The sequence below is a fragment of the Saccostrea cucullata genome, unplaced genomic scaffold, assembly GCF_032062105.1.
Source record: "Saccostrea cucullata isolate Sc308-1 unplaced genomic scaffold, CSIRO_AGI_Scuc_v1 ctg9205, whole genome shotgun sequence".
NCBI classification, from domain to species: Eukaryota; Metazoa; Mollusca; class Bivalvia; order Ostreida; family Ostreidae; genus Saccostrea; species Saccostrea cuccullata.
Genome location: NW_026932009.1, coordinates 8,280 through 34,292, shown reverse-complemented (window position 1 = coordinate 34,292; position 26,013 = coordinate 8,280). Strand labels below are relative to the sequence as shown.

At 35.4% G+C, this 26,013-nt stretch overlaps 1 long non-coding RNA gene across 1 annotated transcript; it reads right to left on the bottom strand.

Annotated features, from left to right (window-relative positions):
• Positions 1-1,383: 1,383 nt before the first annotated feature.
• Positions 1,384-1,897, bottom strand: LOC134234253 (uncharacterized). The gene is made up of 3 exons (XR_009985144.1): positions 1,787-1,897; positions 1,626-1,678; positions 1,384-1,428 (listed from the first exon to the last, which is right to left on the bottom strand). It is a non-coding gene; the product is annotated as an uncharacterized LOC134234253 (long non-coding RNA).
• Positions 1,898-26,013: the final 24,116 nt, after the last annotated feature.

The window sequence follows — 26,013 nt, the reverse complement described above, 5'->3', positions numbered from 1 at the left end:
AGCCCTTATGAATTTACAGAATGAAATAAATTTACAAGTTATAAAATATTTAAATATAATTAAGCAATGCTGGTAAACCATAAAATCCTTTGAATTAAACAAGTTATGAATAAAATTAAATAATTATTTTTTTTAGATTGGGGTTAACTTGTTAAACACTTTAAATTTCTATTAAGAACTGAAACTATTTTAGATACTGATTTCACAGTATGTTAATTTGATTAAACGTTTTAAAAAAGAACTATATTTGTAGAAAGATCACAAGTTTAAAAGAATAATGAGTAGAGAAAGAAGATTGATTGATTATGTATTGTTTAACGTCCCTCTCGAGAATTTTTTACTCATATGGAGACGCCACCACTTGCTGGTGGAGAGCTGCAATTTTTTTCCTTTACCCGGCACTCAGGGCTATTGAGCAGGAAGGGATCTTTTTCATGCCAGCACCTACTGCGACACGTGACCTCGGTTTATACGGGATAATCCGAAGGACCGGTCTCCATGCCCCACACTGGGATTCGATCCCGCGACGTAAGGATTAACTACTTACTTTGTGACTCTAGACCTGACGTTCTACCACGGCGCCACGCGAGCGACCTAAGAAAGTAGAAGACAAATTAAAGACCAAATACCTGTTTCTGATTGGTCCTTACACGAACCATTCATACTATCACAATCTTTACAGAAGCATTTTTCTTCACACCCTCTACCATAATACCCGGGTGGACAAGTATAGAACAATCTTTTCCAAAACTTCCCAAGCAAACTAGAAGAAAAATGCATAATTGGTAAGATTAAATATACAGTAAGGTCTATGTTTGGCAGTATGGTTGTTTTGATTGTTTTGATTTATTGTTATTTCATACTTATTGAATGAGATGTCTTATATTAGTCCATAGCTTAATATTTAGAGCTTGAATACTGATCGTTATCTCCATGTATTAGGGAACACGTACACTGTACCTAGATTCTGTGGTCTAATAGTTTAGACAAGGTTGAAAGAAAAAATTGACTATAGCAAAAGAAAAATAGAATCTCCTCCCCCATACTTTGATATTTCGCATTATATCATGACTTAATCAACTGAAAGTATGGTCTCTGTATGCCTGAAAGTCCTCCACTGAACGCATTTAGGGATAATTGGGGTATTCATAGATTTTCAAATTTGGCATGAATTCCAAATAAAAGTTCAAATGAACAGGTTTTTCAAACATAACATATATTTTATTTTTAATTTCCTCTATTGGGAAAGTATTCTTATATACGTAAATAGTATTGAAATTGTTATCCTACTTCGTGGCATGGTTTCGTTAAAACATTCCCCTGTCGTTGCATTACATCTATCCCCGGGACATTCTTCTTGACATTTAACTCCAAAGTATCCTCCAGGACATGGCCTGCTACATTCGAGCCCAAATGAACCTACGCATGCTATATTAATAATGAACTCATTTAAAGTAGGCTTCTTTTGTTTTAACATCAAAATCGTATAAGAAATCATTGCATTAATTACGATATCTTTCTATCTGTTAAGGAATTGAAATACACGAATTTACATTATAATAACAAATCAAGTAAATTTATCATTTGATATAATTTGATAATTAAGTTTCAGGTCAAAAGCTTACGGAAACATTTCCCTCCTAAAGTTCTGTAACCATCACAACATCGCAAAATCCTTCTACATTTAAACAGTGTCATTATGTTATATTTGTTTATGCATTCATTGATTTATTTATCTATTTATCAAAATTTTCATGCATGGATAAAAAAAAAATATATAACTCACTGGTCACTGGAAGTAAAATCCCAACACAATGGTTCTACGAATGACGTAAGTTCTCGAGTGGATTCCAAAAACATCAAAGTAAAGAAAATGACTTTAGAGTATATCATATTGAAAACAATCTTTACTAATGTTTTTCTTTACGGACAATGTGTATGATTTCCTGAATGGCACTTCTCCCAATATTACATTTTAAGAGCACTTAGAAAATGAAATATCAAAGTATTGAAATGATAGGTCGCGAAAAAGTATGATAAGTGGGTTTATGCAATTTTTCTAATCATTTATACATGTATCACGTCTCCTTGACGTGTAATAAGTCATCCTCTTTGAACTTAATTATTTCCTTTTTTTGAAAACTCATAATTAAAATCTTATTTCTTTACCTTAAATGGATTTCAAGGAAAATAATTAAAATAATTACTCAAATAAATTTCAATTTCAATTCATTAATATCATACATGTAAAAAAAATTCGAATTTTCCTTCATTTTTTCATTTCTTAACATGGACATGCACGTTCAAATTTTCTTTGTTTACTTTATGATATACATTTGTAGGTGAATACTGAAAAAAAATTCAAGAATATTTAGTAAAAGAAATTTGAAGATGCACGCATCCATTCTTATTATTGAATTTCATATTACTTTGAACCCAATCATTCAATAAATAAAAGATTAAATCATAACATGTTTTATGAAAATAAATCTTTTTTTCACTGAAACATAAAACATCTTCAATAAATGCTAAAGTTTATCTGTGATGCAAGAAATACATGAACATATCAAACTGTATATAACATAAGAAAGAAGCAAAATGCTACGACTGTATGTCAATCTCTCCACAACGAATGAAGAGTTTTTAAACGGGATAGATAAAAATATGAGCATATTATTTTAACAGTATGTCACTGTGATTGATAGTGTAAAACGATGGGACATAAAGCAAGATCCAAGGTAGCAAAACATCGTCAAATAATTGAAAATCAGCTTGAAATGAAGCACAATAAAAAGATTGTAACCGTGCAGTGCAATTTTTCCAACACTTTTTCTATACATAAAAAAACAAATTTTATTTATCAAAAGATGCCCTAACCTTGGGCCTTTATACTAAAGATAACAAAATACTTTTATTTAATTATTTATTCCCCTCGTCTTTCTGCAAAATTAAATTAATTGAGCACTCGATCCCGATCAAGCCGAACCCGATCCAATATGAGTTCGATCCCGATCCAGTCGACTCCGTTCTTAATACATAAAAATCAATAACAACTGCAATTTTAATTTAAATATGTCAAAAACAATGTAAAAAAGATTGTATATAAAACATTTTATGAAACATAAAATTTTATTTATTTGGCGATATAGGCCACGGCTGCATTAAACAAATAAGGGAGCCCAGCATCAATTCTTGAACAAATAAGGGAGCCTAGCATCAATTCTTGCCTTGGTGACGTCCCCACAAATAAACAAGCATTAGTGGTAAGCCCTGGGAACAGATGCTCGCCTGCTTGGACAATAATTGCAAAATTCAATCAATTGTGTACCAAGTCATATATTAAGATTTTAGGTTAGTCACTACTGGTGAGCCAAATATCCACTTGGGCAATATGTTCCTCCAGGTAGGATCCGATTTCAGCCGTGACGATTTGGGCAAGTCCTTGCTGCGGGTATGGATTAAGGCTTGATATTATCTGGAAAAGAAAACAGAACAAAACACGAGAAAGCAGCAGATGAATTCCATTAACATACTACTTTTATTAAGGGGTGAGGTTGGGGGGGTTGGAATTTTGCAGAAACTTGATATTTTGCGCGCGACGTCACGCAGAAGGATAAAACGTACGCTCAACTAGGACCTGGGGTCCCCCGCAAATAGTTCGTCATTTTGCGTAGTAATAAAACATTCTAGGAACTTTCCAGGCAGTAAAGGCACAAAAGTAAATTTATCGATATCAATACGGAGACCTCAGGTCACCTTATATATAAAATGAATTTTATATGATAGAAAAAATGACTCCAAAATAATCATATTGATAACTTGATGAAGATCATAATTCTAATAATATATATTAGCAGAAACGTGAAAGTAATAAAGGGTGCCCAGAGGTAACTTAATATTGTACATCAATAGAGGGACAAAAGATCACCTTACATTGTACATCAGTAGGGGGACCAGAGGCCACCTTATATTTTAAATCATTAGGGAGACTAGTGGTCACCTAATATTGTACTGTACATCAGTAGAGAGACCAGAGGTCACCTTATATTTTACATCAGTAGTAGGACCAGATGTCATCGTATATTGTACATCAGCAGAAGAACCAGAGGTCACCTTATATTGTACGGGGACTAGTGATCACCTAATATTGTACTGTACATCTGTACCGGGACCAGAGGACACCTTATATTTTACATTAGTAGTTGGACCAGAGGTCATCTTATATTGTACATCAGCAGAAGGACCTGGGGTAACCTCTTGTATATCAATAGGGGGACCAGAGGACACCTTATACTATACATCTGTAGGGGGACCAGAGGACACCTTATATTGTACATCGGTAGGGGGACCAGGGATCACCTTATATTGTATATCAGTAGGAGGACCAGAGGACACCTTATATTGTACATCAGTACGGGGACCAGAGGTCACCCGATATTTTACATTAATACGGGGAGAAGTGGTCACCTAATATTGTACTGTACATCAGTAGAGGGACCAGAGGTCACCTTATATTGTACATCAGTAGGGGGACCAGAGGTCACCTTATATTGTACATCAGTAGGGGGAACAGAGTTCACCTTATATTGAACATCAGTAGGCTGACCAGAAGTCACTTTATATTGTACATAAGTAGGGGGACCAGAGGTCACCTTATATTTAACATCAGAAGGATGACCAGAGGTCACCTTATATTGTACATCAGCAGGGGTACCAAGGGTCACCTTAAATTTGTACCTCAGTAGGGGGACTAGAGGTCACCTTATATTTAACATCAGAAGGATGACCAGAGGTCACCTTATATTGTACGGGAACTAGTGTTCACCTAATTTTGTACTGAACATCTGCAGCGGGATCAGAGGTCACCTTATATTTAACACCAGAAAAAGGGACTAGAAGTCACCTTATATTGTACATCAGTACGGGGACCAGATGTCACCCGATATTTTACATTAGTATGGAAACTAGTGGTCACCTTATATTGAACATCAATAAGGGGACCAGAGGACACCTTATATTATACATCAGTAGTAGGACCTAGAGGTCATCTTATATTGTACATCAGTAGAACGACCAGAGGTCACCATATATTGTACATCAATAGGGGGACCAGAGGTCACCTTATAATTAACATCAGTAGGAAGACCAGAAATCACCTTATAATTAACATCAGTAGGAAGACCAGAAATCACCTTATATTGTACATCAGAAGGGGGACCAGAGGTCACCTTATATTGTGCATCAGTAGGGGGACCAGAGGCTACCTTATATCGTTCATCAGTAAGGGTGACCAGAGGTCACCTTATATCTAACATCAGAAGGGGGACCAGGGGTCACTTTATATTGTACATCAGTAGGGGGATCAGAGTGCAGCTTATATTGAACATCAGTAGGCTGACCAGAAGTCACTTTATATTGTACATAAGTAGGGGAACCAGAGGTCACCTTATATTTAACATCAGAAGGATGACCAAAGGTCACCTGATATTGTACATCAGCAGGGGTACCAAGGGTCACCTTATATTGTACATCAGTAGGGGGACCAGAGGTCACCTTATATTCAACATCAGAAGGATGACCAGATTCACTTTCTATTGAATATCAGCATGGGGACCAGGGGTCACCTTATATTTAAAATTATAAGGGGGACCAGAGGTCATCTCATATTTTACATTGGTAGGGGACCAGAGACCACTTTATATTTTCCATCAAAAGGGGGACCAGAGACCACTTTATATTTTCCATTAAAAGGGGGACCAGAGGTCACCTTATATTTAACGCCAGAAGGGGGACTAGAGATCACCTTATATTGTACATCAGTAAGGGGATGAGAGGTCACTTTATATTGATCATCAGCAGGGGTACCAAGGGTCACCTTATATTGTACATCAGTAGGTGGACTAGAGTTCACCTCACATTGTACATTAGAAGGGGACCATAGGACATCTTATATTGTACATCAGTAGGGGGACTAGAGGCCATTTTTTTAATTGTATATCAGTAGGGAGACCAGAGGTCACCTTTAATTTAACATCAGAAGGGGGACCAGAGGTCACCGTATATTGTATATCAGTAAGGGGATCAGAGAACACTTTATATTGTACATCAGCAAGGGGACCAGGGGTCACCTTATATTGTGAATCAGTAGGACCAGAGGCCACCTTATATTGTACACCAGTATGGGGACCAGTAAAGGGAATAGAGGTCACCTTATATTATACATCAGTAGGAGGATTAGAGGTCACCTCATATTGTATATCAGAAGGGGGACCAGATGTCACCTTATATTGTACCTCATTAAGGGTATTAGAGGCCACTTTATATTGCACGTCATTTGGGGGACCAGAGGTTACCGTATATTGTACATCAGTAGGGGGACCAGAGGACACCTGATATTGTACATCGGTAGATCACCTTTTATAAGGGTCGTTTAATAAATAATGTCTTCGGTGCTCGGAAAGGAACAAAAGTCGCTTTTCAATAATTTAATTAAAATGATTTAACCTAAAATAATCTTTTCATTAAAACACATGTAAGTAACATTTTTTATCCAATTTCTGATTCATTTTCAATTGTTTTTTGAACTCATTTTTGGGTATGAACCTTTGTGTACTGAATTATTGCAGATCCTATGATTTCCTGGACTTGTTTCTTCCTTCTGAAAGGCGATTTCACAAGTTTGTCAAATGGAACAAGTCAAAAGGCGAAAGTTTTGGCGAATATTGTTAATGTGAATGAACATTAACTTTTGTTTATCCCCAAGACTCCTTTACTCTTCAGGGCTTTCGGGTTTGGACGCTGTCATGAAAAAAATCTAATGTTGTGGATTCCTGATTCTCATTAACCTTTTGATTTTTTTTTTTGCAAAAAATTGCTTTCTAGATTTCTCCAGAAATTAAACTGCATCCCAAAATACGAATTTGGACAATAAGACCACTAATATTTAAGAAATTGCCTATAAATCTATCTTTGTGCTCTTGTAATTCTCTGCTCTTCTCAGACCTTTGCTGTTTTTGTCAAGTACATCTCATTGTAGATTTGGTTTTGAGGGTTTTAAGCAATAGATTCAAGTTTCATTATCTGTTTGAAATTCAAATAAACGTGGATAACTACAATTACTGATATTTTTAATAATTGTTCATATATTCTTATACGCAGTCGTTTTTACTCATTTTTTTAAAGGGTTACTTTTGAGTACTAAGCTTTTTTTTCTGTCAAACGTTTTTAAAACAGTGCGAACTACGCCCGAAATGATGTCTATTTTGAAAGAGGGCGTATACAATACACCGCTCTGAGACAAAATGTTTTCAATTTTCAAAATTCACAAAAAAGGTATATTTTTCTAAAATCATGTTCTCAGTAATGTCATCTTCAAAATATTTTATTATTTTATTTTTCTGAACGACTTATCATTTGATAATATTTATTTCAAAGTTGACAGTTAAGCATACGAGGGTTGTCCCAAAAAGTCGTAGACAGGTAAAACAGTTTTGTTTCTCTTTGTTTTATTAAATTTCTTTCCTTGCCACAGCAAAGAGTAACTTATTATGATCATGCACTTCAAGTTTCATGATGATATCACATCTTTTGAGAAAATTATGAAAAAATAAACAAAGAATATAAGTGTACACCGGCGCAAGAAAGCAAGCGTTAATTACGTCTCTTATAACATCATGATCTCTTTGTCTGCTTCACAAGCGGGTATTAACATTCAATATTCTTTTTAAGTGAAAGACCACTCTTGATTAACGGACATATTTAAATTCACTACTGTCCGTTTGTTTTTTACTTGTTTTTTTTAAAGCAGATTCAAATTTCAGTCGAAAAATCGCCTTACATTGTCGGCAGCAGAGAATACAAATTGTTTGACGTCGTTCGCGGACGAGATTTTTCCATATTGTCTGCGTTTATCAAACAATACTCTACTTCTTACATGCCGTAATTAACTATTTTCGGTACAGAAGAAAAACCCTCATTGAATATCGTGCAATTTGAAAATAACTTCTTTATTAAAATCTGGTGTGTAATATCACTTCTGTAGTCTTGTAGTCTTTTTTCCCGTCTCTGATGTATATTGACCATATCCAACACAATTTATTGCATCTCCGTGCGCCGACTACGCGTTTGACGACGTCATTTTCATCAAACTCAATTTCAATGATACAATGAAAATCATTACACCAATCGTAGGTTTCTAATGATATTTATATGAAATTTTGACATAATATTAAGATTTTTATTCTGTTTTCAGTGATTTAAATTTGAGTTCAATGTATTATATAGTACTAAAAAAATAAAAGCTAATGTAACAGTAATATCCGTAAATTATTCCGAATTTTGTCCGTGCGCCGACAGGCCTTATCGGCCTTCATATAAATCGTCCTAATATTATTAATATGAAAGATATGTTTTTAAAAATTCACAATTTTAAAGAACATTGACTATATTATGTCTTCGCAAAATTTTGTAAGTATTGGTTGCATGATTAAAAAGTTATAAACATTGTCTACGACTTTTTGGGACAACCCTCGTATTTAGTGGAAAATGGGTTTAATAGAGCTATAAAAACGAATTTTGAACATGAATGGGTCAAGTCTCCATTCTTCGTTAATGCTTAAGGACAGACGAGACGTTCCTTAATAATAGATTAATTTGAAGAGTTTGTCATTGAAGTATTGCTACTTAAACAGGCTTACTCACAAAAAAATTAGGTACCTTACCAGGCATTTCTGCAAGATACCAGGGGTAGTTTTTCTTATATAATCCTTTAGGAAATAAAAATAATTTTCCAATTTCAAATGTTTAAGTGTTTGGATTTGTTAAAAACGTTTAGAAACTGGTTTAGAAATCAGAATGTTATTAAAATTTTAAATATTTTTCATACATTACGGAAATATACAAAACAGATTTTGAGGAACGTCTCATCTGACCTTAAATGATGGAAATGTAAATGTAAAATCTATTTCATTTGTCCAAAAAATGGAATCTGAACCCATTCTATGTGAAAATCGAACTTTTCTGATAAAATTTAGGCTTCAACAAACCTGTCCATTTAAATCACATTGAAAGACGTCAATAGTGCATATACTTCGTAGCGTAGTCAGGTTAAAGCGGTTGGTCTTGGAGAGAGTTCGAATCATACATGAAGCTTTTTTCTTTGTTTTTTTTTTTTGTTTTTAAATGTCTTAAAAACATGAATAAAAAATAAATTATTCATAAATTATTAAAACAATGAAATACAGAATTTGATATGTAAAAGATGATATAAACCATGAAATTTTGAAAAAAATACTACTTTTCGAATTGAGAAACATCTTTTTTCAGAGCGGGGGATTGTCCTCGCCTTGTACACCTCCATTCTTTGCTATGTGTCGTATAGTCAATCATACACCATCAGTGATTATTTGTTGAAATTTGGCAAACAGTACATTACTTGTTTAATTTTTGTTTGCAAGTACGGTATCTATTTTTGATGCCCATTATATATTTTTTTTATCATTGAAATCCACCTGCTCAATTGTCTATAAAACAAACATTGATTGCAGTAAATTTTTACATATTTCAGTGAGTATTTCTTAGGGATTCTTAACAAGTTTTACAGCAGTTTTAAAGGACGGTTTAATTTCACTCTAGTTTACTGATTCTTTACAATTCATTTTTAATGCTGTGTCTCGAATACCATTGTTTTCCAGCTTCTCACAATAATTAAACTATGTTATGAAAAGTAGTCACATCAATTGTTATAAATTCATTAAAAATGCAATAATGCGAAAAATTCAAGCTTAGTATTGTATGTCATACAGTTCAGGACATTATTAATTGAACAGCCCTTATAATTTGTACATCAGTAGGGGGACAAGAGGTCACATTATATTGTACATCGTTAAAACTAATCATAACACTATTTTGAACGACAATGAAGAAACCAGAAGACACTTTATATTTTACATCAATAAGAAGACCACAGGTCATCTTATATTGTAAGTCAACAGGGAGATCAGAAGACACTTAATATTTTACAAAAATATTGAGATCAAAGGACTCCTTATTTGGTCACCTGAATCAACGCATGTGACATTGCTATGGGTTTTTTTTTTCTGGCGTCGTGCGTTGTGCATTGTGCGTTAACATTCGAACATTTTCAGCATTTCTCTGTAATCCCTCAACCATTTACAACCAGTTTTGGCATAAAGCATCTATGGGTGAAGGGGAGATTTTTTAATTTATGGTCCATGCCCTCCACCCCTATTGGCATAATTATTATAAGCATTGACTCCATACCAAAATTGTGAAATTCATTGTCCCAGGGTCAGGGGCCCTGGGGTTAGGACAGGGCTATAAAAATTTATATTAATTTATGAAATGCATTTATTCTTTGAAAATATTTCCCTCTGCCCCTGGATATTAAACAAACTAACTACATGCAAAGTTGTGATGAGGAAGGGTATTCTCTCCAAGGTTTTGAAATTCGTGAGCCAAAGGTCAGGGGTTACGATGGGGCTATATAAACTCTACAGTTTAAATTAATTAAAGATGCTGGGGGTGGCAGCCATTTTCAGACTATTTTGATCTCCTTTAAAAGAAGAGCTCCATATATACAAAAATGATCAAATTTTAAAACTAAAATGTATGAATTTTTTCTTTGCCAAATGATTGTTGACAGCTTATGATACCGTATCTAAGAAATATAAGTTAAATCTGATGGTTAATTTGTGGTTAATTTGTTGACCCCTAGCCTCCTTAATTCTTTAAAAAATCGTCCTCTCTGCTCCTGGATATTAATTAAACTAACCACATATAGTTATGATAAGCAAGGGAGCGTTTTCCAGAATTATAAATTTCAAGGCCCCAGGCTCATGGGTACCATGTAATTTGTAGACAATACTGTAATTGAATTAATGCTTTGAAATTTGTTCTTTGGTATAAACCAATTTTTTTTTTAATGAACAATGGTCTTTTTTCAAAATTGTGAAATATATGACTTCAGGATGAGGGTTTTTGTGGTCAGTGAGCACTACTAATTATTGCTAAATATTACCGATTATTTGAAATGAAAGTTTTAGGGTTTTACAAGAGGTTCAGATGACCTATAAGATCCATAGCCCTCTTGTCGTGTTCTTAAGTGAACCCCTAGCATCTCGTTAATATGCATTTTATTTGTAACCTCTGGTCCGCCCTTGTTTTCTTTTTAAGTGTCTGTTGGTTAAGACGGGTCTAGAATCGTTGATGCTTTATCTCTCTGCATTCATATAATTATCTTATGTCTGATTTCTTTAAAAATGTACAACAAAGGGGACCACTGGTCCCCCAATTTATGTACACTACAAGGTGAGCTCTGGTCCCCCTTGTGATTTAAAATATAGAGTGCCCTAAGGTCCTCATAATGATCTACAACATAGGGTGACTTCTGACCCCCTATTGATGTATAAGGTGACCTCCGTTTCCCTTTATGATGTACAATATAATCTGACTTCTACTCTTGTACAGTATTAGGTGACCTTTGGTCCCCTTTCTGTTGTACAATATAAACTTTAAGGTGTCTATTAGTCTCCATAATGAAATAACATATAAGGTGACCTTTGGGCAACTACTTGATATACAATATTAGATAACCTCTGGTCCACCTAGTAACGAACGTTAAAACTGAACTGAAGGTTCTGTCCCCCTACTGATGTACAATATAAGGTGACCTTTCGTCCCCTTAATATTGTACAATATAAGGTGACCCCTGGTCCCCCTACTGTTGTGCAATATAAGGTGACCCCTGGTCCCTCTACTGTTGTACAATATAAGGTAACCCCTGGTCCCCCTACTGATGTACAATATAAGGTGACCTCTGGTCCCCCTGCTGATGTATAATATAATGTGTCCTCTGGTCCCCCTACTGGTGTACAAAATAAGGTGACCCCTGGTCCCCCTACTTATGTACAATATAAGATGGCCCCTGGTCTCCCTTATGGTGTACAATATAAGGTGACCTCTGGTCCCCATACTGATGTACACTACAGGGTTACCTCTGGTCCCCCTATTGATGTAAAGTGTAATATTTAGTGTTCCACAACTGATTTACAATATAAGGTGTCCTTTGGTCCCCATACTAATGTACAATATAAGGTGACCCCTGGTCCCCCTATTGATGTACAATATAAGGTGTCCTCTAGTCCCCCTACTGATGTACAATATAAGGTGACCTCTGATCCCCCTACTGATGTACAATACAGGGTTATCTCGGTAGTCCCCCAATTCATGAAAAGTGTAATATTAAGTGTCCTCTGGTCCCCAACTGATGTTCAATAGAAGGTGACCACAGGTCCCCTACTGATATACAATATAAGGTGACCTCTTGTCCCCCCTACTGATGTTAAATATAATGTGTCCTCTGGGTCCCCGACTGATGTCCCCCTACAGATGTACAATTTAAGGTTTCCTCTAGTCCCCCTACTGATGTACAATATAAGGTGACCTCTGGTCCCCCTACTGATGTACCAAATACGGTGACCTCTGGTCCCCCTACTGGTATACAATATGAGTTGACCCCTAGTTCCCCTACAAATGTACGATATATGGTGTCCTCTGGCTCCCCTACTAATGTACAATATAAGGTTACCTCTGGTCCCCCTATTAATATACAATATAAGGTGACCTCTAGTCCCCCTACTGGTGTCCCCTACTGATGTACAATATAAGGTGCCCTCTGGTCCCCCTATTGATGTACAATATAAGGTGTCCTCTAGTCCCCCTTCTGATGTAGAATATAAGTGACCTCTGGTCCCCCTACTGATGTTCAATACAGGGTTACCTCTGGTCCCCCCATTGATGTAAAGTGTTTTATTAAGTGTCCTCTGGTCCCCTACTGATGTTCAATTAAATGTGACCACAGGTCCCCTACTGATGTACAATATAAGGTGACCTCTGGTCCCCCTACTGATGTTAAATATAATGTGTCCTGTGGGTCCCCTACTGATGTACAATATAAGGTGTCCTCTAGTCCCCCTACTGATGTACCATATAAGGTGACCTCTGGTCCCCCCTACTGATGTACGATATAAGGTGTCCCCTAGTCCCCCTACCAATGTACGATACCTGGTGTCCTCTGGTCCCCCTACTGATGTACGATATAAAGTTACCTCTGGTCCCCCTATTGATATACAATATAAGGTGACCTCTAGTCCCCCTACTTATGTACAATATAAGGCGCCTGTTCCCCCTATTGATCTAAAGTGTAATTTTAGGTGTCCTCTGGTCCCCTACTGATGTTCAATATAAGGTGACCACAGGTCCCCCTACTGATGCACTATATATGGTGACCTCTGATCCCCCTACTGATGTACAATACAAGGTGTCCTCTGGACCCCTACTGATGTACAGATAAGATGATTACTGGTCTCCCTACTGATTTAAGGTATAAGATAACTTTTGTCTCCCTTATGTAAAGTGCATTATAAAGTTTCCTCTGGTCCTACTGTTATTCAATTTAAGGTGACCTCTGGTCCCCCTACTTATGTACAATATAAGGTGATCCCCGGACCCTCTACTGATATACAATATAAGGTTACCTCTGGTCCCCCAGTGATGTACAAAATAAGGTGGCCTCTGCTCACCCATATGATGTAGAACAGAAGATGACATCTGGTCTCCCTTTTGATGTACAATATAAGGTGTTCTATGGTCTCCCTAAAGATTTATGATCGATATAAAGTTACATCTGGTCTTATTAACTTTTTATTACCTCTGGTATTCGCATAAAGATTATGGAAACAAACGTTAAGCCTTAAATTGTCCATCAATAAGAATATCATACTTCACAAATTATAGTATATGAATGAGACAAAGGTAATCTTATGTTGTATATTATTACGATGTTATTGAAAGTTGTAAGTAGGCAATAATTTAAAATCTTGGTATGTGTAGAATTATTTTTTTCAATTCCTCTCAATAAAAGAATTGCGACCCTAATTTTTGACCGGGGAAAAAGTGCACAATTTCTCCGAATTCTCTAAATGTACATGTATGTAATTGGAATATGGAGGATTAGTCAACTTGCTTGTCTTCAAATACAGTATATGTATCCCAAAGTTAAATAACAATTGGTGCATTTTTAAAATTTTATTTCCTTTTTTAATGTAGTTTTGATGGGTGTATGAATTTGATGTGTTAATTCCAGGGAAAGGTGAGGAGAACTCCATGCAGCCCCAAACTTTGCAATACAGGGTATACATCTTCTTTGTAAGATAAATAAAAATCAAGGATTTCCGGCAAAGAGTGTTAAAGTGATGAGGTCGCCTTTGTAAGCATGACCTCATAAGGAAGACAAAAGAGACATTAAATAATTTATTAACAAATAATTATTCTATTATGTTAAAGGATTGGTGAAAAGTCCGAGCGAAATGAAAAGGGGGCTGTAGGGGGCAAAATCTTCACACACACCCCCCCCTGCTTGTCAGAGATCTGAGAATGCAGAGACTGGACGTACGTCGTTTAATCTAAGTCGCTTACTATTAGTAAGGAGATCAGCGGTTGGGCACTGTGTTATATAGATACTATAACCTTAAATGGAATGAGAAAATCATAGGGGAGACCACAGGTCACCCAAACATAATCCATAAATGTTGAACTCTAATATATCATATGTCTTATAATATTGCAGTTAATGTTGCTCAGCAACCCCCCTTCCGCTCTTTGTTTTCTAATACCCATCACAGATGGTTCTTCCCTTGACAAAAATAAATTTTCTGGGTTTTTTTTACACTGAAAAGGCTTCACAGTATTACGATTTATTCTATTTTCACTTTACGTATGCAACGCACTACATTTTGTAGCGGAGTAAACAGACCCGATAGACGTGAACTGCGCGGGGGACCTAAGGTCCTAGTTCAGCGTACGTTTTATCCTTCTGCCGACGGCACAGGATTTGGTGCTTGGGTTCGACTAATAACCCCAAAACCCTGAGAATAGGATGGCACTAAATACAAGTCCAGGACCAGAATGATACCTCCAAAAGCCGCAGAACTAAAAAGCTTAATGGCACTTTGATAAATGGATTTAACCTTAAGTGGTTAAATCACATTATCAAAAGATGCCCTAACCTTGGGCCTTTATACTAAAGATAACAAAATACTTTTATTTAATTATTTATGTTTATTTGGCGATATAGGCCACGGCTGCATTAAACAAATAAGGGAGCCCAGCATCAATTCTTGCCTTGGTGGCGTCCCCACAAATAAACAAGCATGAGTGGTAAGCCCTGGGAACAGATGCTCGCCTGCTTGAACAATAATTGCAAAATTCAATCAATTGTGTACCAAGTCATATATTAAGATTATAGGTTAGTCACTACTGGTGAGCCAAATATCCACCACGAGCCTATGCTTCGAGCATTGGCTGCGCCACCAGTAGGGCAGTCGGGAGGAAGAAAGGGGGTCGATATTAAAATTGATAATTACCTGACTCATGTTTACGTCCTCCAATAGTGTAATTTATGGCAATAATAAATACTTGGTAAAATAAAAAGACCAAGAAAATAAAGACTTTATGTCAGTGCAAATACATAGACCCTCAACAGTCTATGGGCAAAAAGGGGGTCAATATAAAAATAGATAATTACCTGACTCTTGTTTGTGTCCTCCAATAGTGGAATTTATGACAATAATCAATACTTGGTAAAAATAAAATGACCAAGAAAATAAAGACTTTATGTCAATACAAATACATAGGCCCTTTACAGTCTATGGGCAAGAGCAAAAAATTGACTTGGTGCATGACAGTACAAATACATAGACTCTCAATAGTCTATGGACAGTAAATAAAATAGTACCATGACTAAAATCTAGTCATGGCGCAGCCATGGCCCATTTCCCCCATTTCTTGGGGACACGTTAACTGAGTTGTTAATCAAGAATACTTGAAAAGCCTGTTGCAACCTATACAAAAAAGAGTTGTTACCCATCTCAGATTGATGAGAAAGGTGAGCCTTATGTTTAGAAAACATGCCTGTGTTGACCCTATGTAACCCTGAATACCTGATGTACTTATCCCCAGAACCTAACAAGTGGGTAGCCACATGGCTATTTACTCTGACTCTTATTCACTCAGACTGGTTAATACCCCCCCCCCCTTTCCAATAAAGATATGGCAGTATTTGTGACCATATTAATGAGGTTGATGGTAGCAATTTGCTAATTTTTGTAATACTTCTTATAATCTGAAACATAATCAGCTGACTTAAACCCACTATACCCTGGAATGTTATTTCCCCCGCAATGAATAACTAATATGTGAGGAGCATTTTCTACCTTGAGTAATGTTCTAATTTTGGATAAGAATGATGTCTTCCAACTTCATACCCCCTTTGCCTTGCCAGAATATGATAGCATTATGCCGCTTTAATTCTAGGTTGGTGCCAAATACAATACTGATTTTCTTGTAAAATAAAATTTGTGTTTAACAATGGAAGACCCAATGATCCATATTCTCTTTACACCTATAAAGATTTAAGAAAGGAAAAATACGATGATGCTAGATTTATTAACATGTTAACTCCTAATGTACTTGTACAGACACCGAGATTTCAATCTACCCCTAATGGCAATGTCTTTTTCATTTGCCCCGTTGGCCCAGGCAGTTGAGGCTGCGCCTATGCGGAAGGAGCGAGTTTTACGAGTTTCCTTGCTTAACCCCAAATTTTACAGAGGTCATTTTGAAAACAGATGACACATGATACCTTGTCACTGGACTACCTGAGATGTGGCAAAAAAATGCTTAATAGATGCTAGGTCTCGAGTGCATAAATGATAAAATTAGACGCACTGGGAATACTGCCTGAAAAGTGGCCGTTAGTGGAATTGTTGCCCCCCTCCCCTCTTGCTCAGTTTTGGAGTGTTTAAGGACAATGAGGACTTGATTATTCTGTTTGTGATAAGTTACACCCCCGGCTTGAATAGTGTGACCAGGGTCATGTGCTGGATTCTGAGCCATCTCCCCCATTCTAAAATGACCAAAAAATGCTGTTGTGAATATGGCTGAGAACAGCACAGATTCGAAAAGAGGTTTGCATATTGTGGGCAGCAACTTAAGGATTCTGGACAACATTCTGAAATGACTGGTTTACCTTAGTTGACGGGGACATTTTTCTGCCCAAGCCTACCAGGGTTTTTCTAAGTAATAATAATTGTGTTGAATCAGGAAGGTTGCGGAGTTTACAAAAATAATATATTCCAGAAATGTAAGACTTAACCGTGTTTGGTGAGTACTGCTTATACGATAGGTAGGAGACAAAAATGACTAATAAGTTGAAATAGTGAGGCCACTCTTCTGTGTCAAAATTCTTTTGGAATAATATATAAGTTAACTGGTCCTTAAGCTGCCCCAATTTGTCTGATGGTATGCAAATTGTCATTTCTTGAGTGTTAATTTCTAAGCCCCAAAAGTCAAATGTTTGTAGGTCCCACAGTTTTTCAAGAGCTAAGGGGATGGAACTAAACGCCGACATATACATGTATAAGCCTAGCACAATCTTGGCTGCCTGCCCTCCCTTCCTGCTACCAAGGAAACATCTAAATAATGAACCACATTGTTGCTTTTGGCCTGCTGCTTAAGTACCCATTCTAAAAAGGTAGAAAATTTCTCAAACTTGGAACAGCTTAATAGAAAATCCAAAGGGCAAACCCTTACCTAAAAATATCCTACACTGAATTTGAAGCCTAATAATTCATAATCTGCTCTGTGAATCATTAATAAGCTAACTGCATTTTCGTCTAATCTAGCAATTTTTGTGCCTGCACCTAATTTTGCAAGCATGTCTAATGCATCATCAAATGACGAGCAAGTAACTGAGCAATGCTCCTTACTAATAAAATCATTGACGCTAGACCCTGGGGGTAAGACAAGTGATGAATCAATATGTAAGAATTTTAACCCCCCTTTCTTTTGTACCATGCCCACTGGAGACGACCCAAGGTTCAGGAGAGCGGGCTGATCACCTGGACCTGCAACTCTGCCTAACATGATTTCATTAACGACCAACTTAAAAGCTTCATACTGTAACCCAGACCTGGATTTAAAATTATTACAGTCAGTGGCCACTCAAGGCCCTTTGTAACATAACCTAAAACCATTATGGTATTAAAACCCCGCAAAAGTTCTAAGGCTACCAAGCCAAGTGGATGATATGCTAACATTTTGCCTAATCTACATGTAGGTACATTAATAGGACTTGCTGCAATATTACTGAGGTCTAGCTGGTTGGGTATAAGGATTAAAGTGCTCTAATAGCTTAACACGGTGCTGTGGGTCTCCCGGGTAGCTGAGGCCGCCATGTTGCTTGCAGACCAGTTGACCTAAAATTCAAACTAGAGCCTGGGGATGTCTTGTGTTTAGTGTAGGGATGGTTATATGAACATATCAACATTCATGTTTGTATTTACATACGAGTTTATTACATATGCCCTTGTAATTGAATTCACAACACTTAAGGAGGAGGGGGTGAGGTGTGGAAATATGTGTGCTAGGGGCACTATATGTATATATATACAAGAGTTGTAGCTCATAATCGACAACAGCAAATGAGAAAGATATGGGTTAGCCTCCTTCTTGAGTCTGAACTGGATGTCATAGCTGCGCCACCCGAGTGTCTTTACTCTACTTGCCCCTAACCTAATAGTATGAATATATTGAACAACTGAACTCTGCTCTTGGGATGGGCTGAGGCGTATATGGATGCGTCAATGAGAAAAACATCAGTCTGAATGTCGTCAATTATCTTTGCTTTAGCTTTGAGGGCCAGGGTGGGGCTACCCTCTTTCATGGAGAAATACCTAGTCTGGTCATTTGGATTGACAATATCTGGTTCCAGATTGACCTTGCCTGGCCTGAGATGGAGGAGCGCCATCGTTGGGTTGCGCTTGGCGCGTCTTCCTGTCTTCTTGGTAAAGGCGTCGAATCACGCTTAATGTTTTGGGCATTGTCATTGGCGTTATGATGCTCGTTATGAAGTACACACAAAAAACAAAACATTAAACTCTGACAAAAAACAGTCGGATTATGGAAACAATTAGTGGGATTTATACCTATGTATCTAGGAAATGAAGCACAATAAAAAGATTGTAACCGTGCAGTGCAATTTTTCCAACACTTTTTCTATACATAAAAAAACAAATTTTATTTATCAAATTACAGATTTTATGGCTGGTATGGGGTCGATTAATTTTCTAAAAAGGGTAAAAAAAAAAATAAACACCGAACGCATAAAAACAACTCACGGGAGAATAAAATAACTGCAAACAGTCATTATATAACAATACATTTTTGTCAATAAAATATATCTTATAGTTAATTTAAGGTAGATCGCGGGTTTACTATCTTCTTGAAAACATAGGCTAAAACTTTGTCAGCCAACTCCTATCGTTTTAAATTTTTCTTTCTGAAATTTTTATGAGATTCGTCTGCGTGGTACGATTGTAATCGTAATTCAAATGCGCTAATGTTGATGAGAAGATATGACGCTTTTTCAATGAAATATATAGTAAAATGTCCCTTTTCTACCGGTATACACATTTTAAAACCATAATCATAACATTAAAACAAGCAGACGAATTTTATATTACTCGATACAATGAATGCGAAGTAAATTTAGAATTTATTTATTAAAAAAAATTAATATTTGTTCTCGCTCAATGTCTTGCAAAAAAACTTTAAAGTTTTACAATTTTTCAGCAAAAGTATTATATTTTCATCACGACGTTATATTACGTTGGTACGATGTCATTATTTTCGTATGCCTGCATGACTCGAAAAAAAATTGAATTTATCAACAATTCACTCACAATAAAACATGGAATCCGTGAATTCAATTTCCTACGACGGCGTATTCGTGCCATTTTAACAATGTAGAAAATTTTTTTTAAATCGTTTGTACGATTTACTAAATCGTTTGTACGATTTACTAAATCGTACAAACGATTTAATAAATTGTACAAACGTTTTATTAAATCGTACAAACGATTTATTAAATCGTACAAACGATTTACTAAATCGTACAAACGATTTACTAAATCGTACAAACGATTTATTAAATCGTACAAACGATTTACTAAATCGTACAAACGATTTAATAAATCGTACAAACGATTTATTAAATCGTACAAACGATTTATTAAATCGTACAAACGATTTACTAAATCGTACAAACGATTTATTAAATCGTACAAACGATTTATTAAATCGTACAAACGATTTTAAAAAAATATTTCTACATTGTTAAAATGGCACGAATACGCCGTCGTAATTTCCCGATATAATCATAGTCATAGTTATCCAACAGCGTGGCACTCGTAATGAACGTATGGCTAGGGGTGCAGAAAATTATAACAAATTTACATGGATGTAAGAAAAAAAGAAACGTCTTACCGGATTTGAGAACATTTTCAAACATATATATTTTTGCATCATTTTTATCTATTAATAAAATAGACCCAATTTTAAATTGGAAATATTGCAGTTGAATGAAAATAGCTTTATAAACTACGTTGTATACATTTATACTTCATAGAATGAATTACTTTTGTCTATCCCTGAATTTAAAGACTTCATTTTTCCCTTCAAAATGTCGTAAAGGCAATTTCTTATCATTACTTTGCCGATATTTAGAATTATATAGAAAGCATACAGTGTACTATAGAAAACAGGTATTTTAAAATACTTTAGAAAAAAATACTACCACATGCTCGTGTCCCCTCCATTAAAATGCCTGATACCCCCCCCCCCTCCTTTTTTATGCTTGCCGAGGAATTTTTGATTGTTGATAGTACCCCCAACTGAAAATATATACGAGTAGCTGTGCCCATAATTGAAACTGCTTCCTATGGGCCTGAAACTCTTGCCTTGACACCCCAATTTCCACACAAAACACCAATCGCAGTTGTACGCCGAATCGCTATTGATTGTCAATAAAAGGGCCTGAGTTAATTATAGATGAAAATTTAATGGACATATATATTTTATTTGGTGATATTTTATTTGGCGATGTTACCTAAATCATTAACGTCTCTCCTGTTGATAATTATCTAATTTAACCCGCCCCCCCCAAAAAAAAATCATCAATAAGAGAAACTCATGTACAAATGATAAGCATATTGATTTACCATATACTGTCCATTTCTTTCTCGTTTTAAAAATCTTATACCTGTACTTGACTCAGACAATATTGTTGCGCATAAAAATATTACCAATCATGGAGTTAGAGATGATTGTTAAACAAATAAAAATAAAGATTAGTGTGTACTATGTAGACTAAATTAAACAAGCAAAACAAAATTCATTAAAGTGAACAAAAAATTAAAATGCAGGGCAGACGCCAGACACACCGGCGGTGTATCTGTTTTTGTATCAACGATTAGGCAATAGTATTTTAGAAAGGTACGTATGTACACAACAAATATCAGCGTTAAAACTACTTATAATGTTAAAGACAACCTTGATCAGAACATCAATTATTTTCAATTACATAACAAAATATTTAAAAACACCAAACAACCTTTAATATATATTTCACTTTTTACTGCATACAGTACTGCTGAAGATATTTTTTGCTTGCTAATCTGAACGCGGTAATCTTTATACGTCAAATCCTATTGTGACGTCAGCAAACCCGCGATCTACCTTAATAATAGATATCTTTAAATGGCACCACCATTTCTTTCCTCCTTAAATAATCGGGGTTTTTTTTTGTTTGTTTGGTTTTTGTTTGTTTGTTTGTTTGTTTGTTTTTGTTTTTGTTTTTTTTGGGGGGGATGGGTGTTTGTTTGGTTTTTTTGTAAAACATTACAATACACCATATTTGAATTAAGTGGTCATTAAAATTAAATTCTAAGCTTTATTTCTACAAAGACAGTATCATTTCGCATTGTTAGTAAAATCAAAGCACAATAAGAACAGTGGTAGAAGAGATTATAATCTTTTCCTCGACTTTCAAACACTTTTATTTACCGCTTAACACTTGAACTTGACGAATCACTTGTAGCTTTATTTTGAAGTAATGTTATGGAATTTCTAACTTTTGTTGCATTTGATAGAATGTTCCCTGTTGTTGTTATTTTTAAAGGTGCTTCTGTTAAATATTTAGCTGATGTTGTTAAATTTTTCGTTGTGTTTGTTTCTGTAGAAGCTGTCGTCATATATTTTCCTGATGTTTTATAATCTATGTTTGAAACTCCCTCTGTTGTTGTTTTTGCCACGGCTGTCGCAGTTGTCATAGGTTTCTTAAAGGTTTTGTTATTGTAAAAGCCATTCTTTTTAAAGATGATGCAGTCAAAGGTTTAGCTGATTTTGTTTCGTTTATGTTTAAAACTGCACTGGCTATTGTTGTTGGCTATTGTTGTTTTCGTAGACCTGCTTCTGTTGATACCACTTGTGACGGCATAAGTTGATTTACAGTTACTGACTCCGCAGTATTTTCCTCTTTTTCTAAAACATCAATATAGGCCATTTTCATCATATCTTTATCAGGATATTTATTTTTCTTCGTTAAAATAGACAGAATAGATTGTCTGGTTCCCCTTTTGTTTTCTCCGTCTTCCGGTTTGTCATGTTGAAGATGTCTTTCTTCATCCGGGGGCCTACAACTCGAATGAGTGACCTCCAAATAATTTGAAGATATTTGGTCACATTCTTGATAAGAACTTTCATCAACTTTTTCGTATACCGAAGGATAGAGATCTCCAGAGACCTTTTCTTGGAGTTCATAATTACCGTGTATATCCAATGAGGATACATTTCTGTACAAAATTATAAAAAAAAAAAATAGGAACTACCTCTCAGAAAAATGACAAATGTTAATTAGATCCTGTATATAATATTTGTTTTATTTATAAAAATCATTTAACAATTGAAATATCACTGTTATATTACCTCTTCCTCTGTCTAAAAATAGTACATAATGCCAGAGATAGTACCACAGCCGTTGAACCAATGGCTAATGAGATTAGCAAGGAATCTAAAAGAAAAAAAAGAATCCCTGCATCTAGTGAGGTTAAAATTAATCTAATGCTAAACATGCTCAAATATTTATAGAATTAAGTATGTGTATATTTTTCCATGCATTTCAGTTAAATAGCTAAGCATAAGGGAAAATTTTATCAAATATACATCCTATCAAATTACAAGTATGGTTTCTTAAAAGTAAATATTATATACGTTTTAATTGAAGACATGCCTGTCATACTACTAAATACTCATCTTTAGCTAGTGCAGAAGTCATATACTGAATGAAATGTACATGACATTGTGTTACTTGATTTTCGGTAAAATAAAAAGAAATTGGTGATATTTCAATTTAAGTGGAGGATATAGGTCTGTCTGCCTGTCCGTTCGTCCGGTCCGATTGTATTTCTTTCTGTAACACTTTTGTATCCATGCGATATTTCGAGAAGCTTTTGAGTTTTTGCAATTAAATTTTACATAACAAGTCCTTATGGAAAAAAGAAAGACCCCTATCTATTTTGTTAGATCAAAAGGTCAGAGATCAATGTGATAAATTTTCTTTTTTTAACACTATCGTTTCCGCGCGATATCTTAAGAAAAAAACTAAGCTTTTGCTGTGAAATTTTACATTTTGCAGTGAAATTTTATATCACAACTCCATATGGACTGAAAAAGACCCCTATTTATTTTGAGGTCAAAATGTCAAATGTCAAGGCTTAATTCATGCCTTCTGTGCGCGTGATTGTGTAAAACTTTCACTTCGACTCCCCCTCCCCCCCCCCCGCCCCCCTTAGATCTGCTCATGCTCTTCTTTTTTCCAAATGTCTGAGACAGATTCTCTGAATTAGTTGTTTCAAATACTGTTCAGATTTTAAACTCTGTATCACTGTAAACGAATTTTTAATTGTGAGCGAGAATTATCCGCCAGTTTAGCGAATATTTCTTGCCGCGAAACCAAATATTCACCAATGTTTTATGTTGACTGTTGTCTTAATCGCAAATATAAGTAGACGCGGGTGACCCAAAACGTATGATGACGCGGATGACGCAAGACCCAAAATCAAGAATGGCGAATAAATGATGTTGCGAATAATAGCTGGTTTATCGTTATTTGTTTTCTGTACGAAAAATATTATTCCATCTGTTAATCGACCTACTTGATGTCCCTTTCTCGTTGAAACATGCTCCTGTTGTTGCGTTACATCTGCCGCATGAACATCTTTTTGAACATTTTAAGCCATAATACCCTTCAGGACATGGTATGCTGCATTCTTCTCCAAACGACCCAAAGCAAGCTAAAATTAAAGAAAAAATTAGCTGGGATACTCTGTGCGTACATGTACTTCAACGTCATTAGTGAGTCCTTCCATTTAAGCCCCCTTTCAAATTTAAATGGAACAGCCAGCAATATACTAGTTCATTTTCAACAATCATCATAGTCTCTGTTTTATAATTATGATTATGAGGACTGTACATTTGACCGGAAATAAGGATAACTTACGATAACATTTTTCTCCAATGGTCCTGTAGCTGGAGCAACATCGAAATTTTCCTCTACCAGAAAATCAGAATCATTATTTCAATGATATGTACAGGGTGTTAAGAAAGTTCGTTCCACATTTTTTTTAATTCTTGAAAAGATATACGATGAGAAGATATTGACAATTTGTGATATTCCATGTTTACAGAGCCCATTCTTGCTACTGATAAGGTTTTAGCTGTCTTTTGATGAATCAATAAGGGGAGGGCAGGTATTAAAACAGGTGATGTCTGTTCAGAAAAAGTAGGGATGACGCATATTTTTTGACATATATTAAGCACACATGTCAAAACATCCTTTCAAATACTATATACAAAAATTATCAAATCTATGAAAAATTTCAAAATGACAAACCTATTCTTTTTAAAACTGATCTATCGTTCTTATAATTACGCTCATCACTTTGTCTGATGCAAGATAAGCTATGAAGAAACAAAAGTAAATGTCCTTTATTTTGACTCAAAATTACCAGCATTTCTATCATTCGGGTGCTTTAAAGATGTGATGTATATTTTCATATAGAAGAAAAATCCTATAACTTCCTGCCAGAAATGAATTGCTGTAAATCTAAAGCACACTCTTGTGGTTTTGTAAAACTTGAAAATTCATCTCTTTGGTTAAGCACTACTTTGAAATGTTTAAAAATATTTCATCATGGAACGAACTTTCTTAACACCCCTGTTATGTTAAAGTGTGTTTGGTACTTTCATTATTTTAATTCTTTCTCTCTTGATAAAAGTAACTTACTTGTACGTGTTCGCAATATCTTGGCACAGCGGTTCTACGGGTAATATCTCATTACATGACGTTTGTTTAACAATCAACTGAGAAATTAGCAATGTTAACAATCTGGAATAAAACATTTTCTTACACAATTTCATAAAATTTGATGTACATTGAAAAATAATTTCCGATCTAAAAACATTAACCTCAATATTCTAATAAAATGATACATGTATCACTATAACCGTGACACGAGAAGTAATTTGAACATATTATTTTTTACAATTCTTCCCTAAAACGTTGTTATATGGAACATTCTCATTGGATGGGCCAATTGTGTTCGTGGGATGCGTAATCTTTTACATTTTCGTAAACATTTTATTTCTTAATTACTAAAAGAAATATATTTCCGAAAATATCTTACGTTTTCCTAGCATTTTTACGATTTTGATATTTTACGTGCCAGGAAAACGTCGGAACCGGCGCCATTACGAAAACTGGGAATTTCCCTGTCTCAACCGAAGTTGATTTTCGATACTTGCTATCCGAACTGAAAGCCGAAATCAGAATTTATCAATAGCACAATGCCTCTGGTACTCACCAATATCAGTGAAAAGAAAACATAGCTCCACATTTCGAAACAGGGCATACATGTACTTGTAAGATTTTAAAATGCATGAAATGAAAACAAATATTGACAGTTTAACTACACGTTTTCATTGGACTGTATATTTTATAAATGAGCCATAAATACGATGTTGGTAAGTACTAAAAGT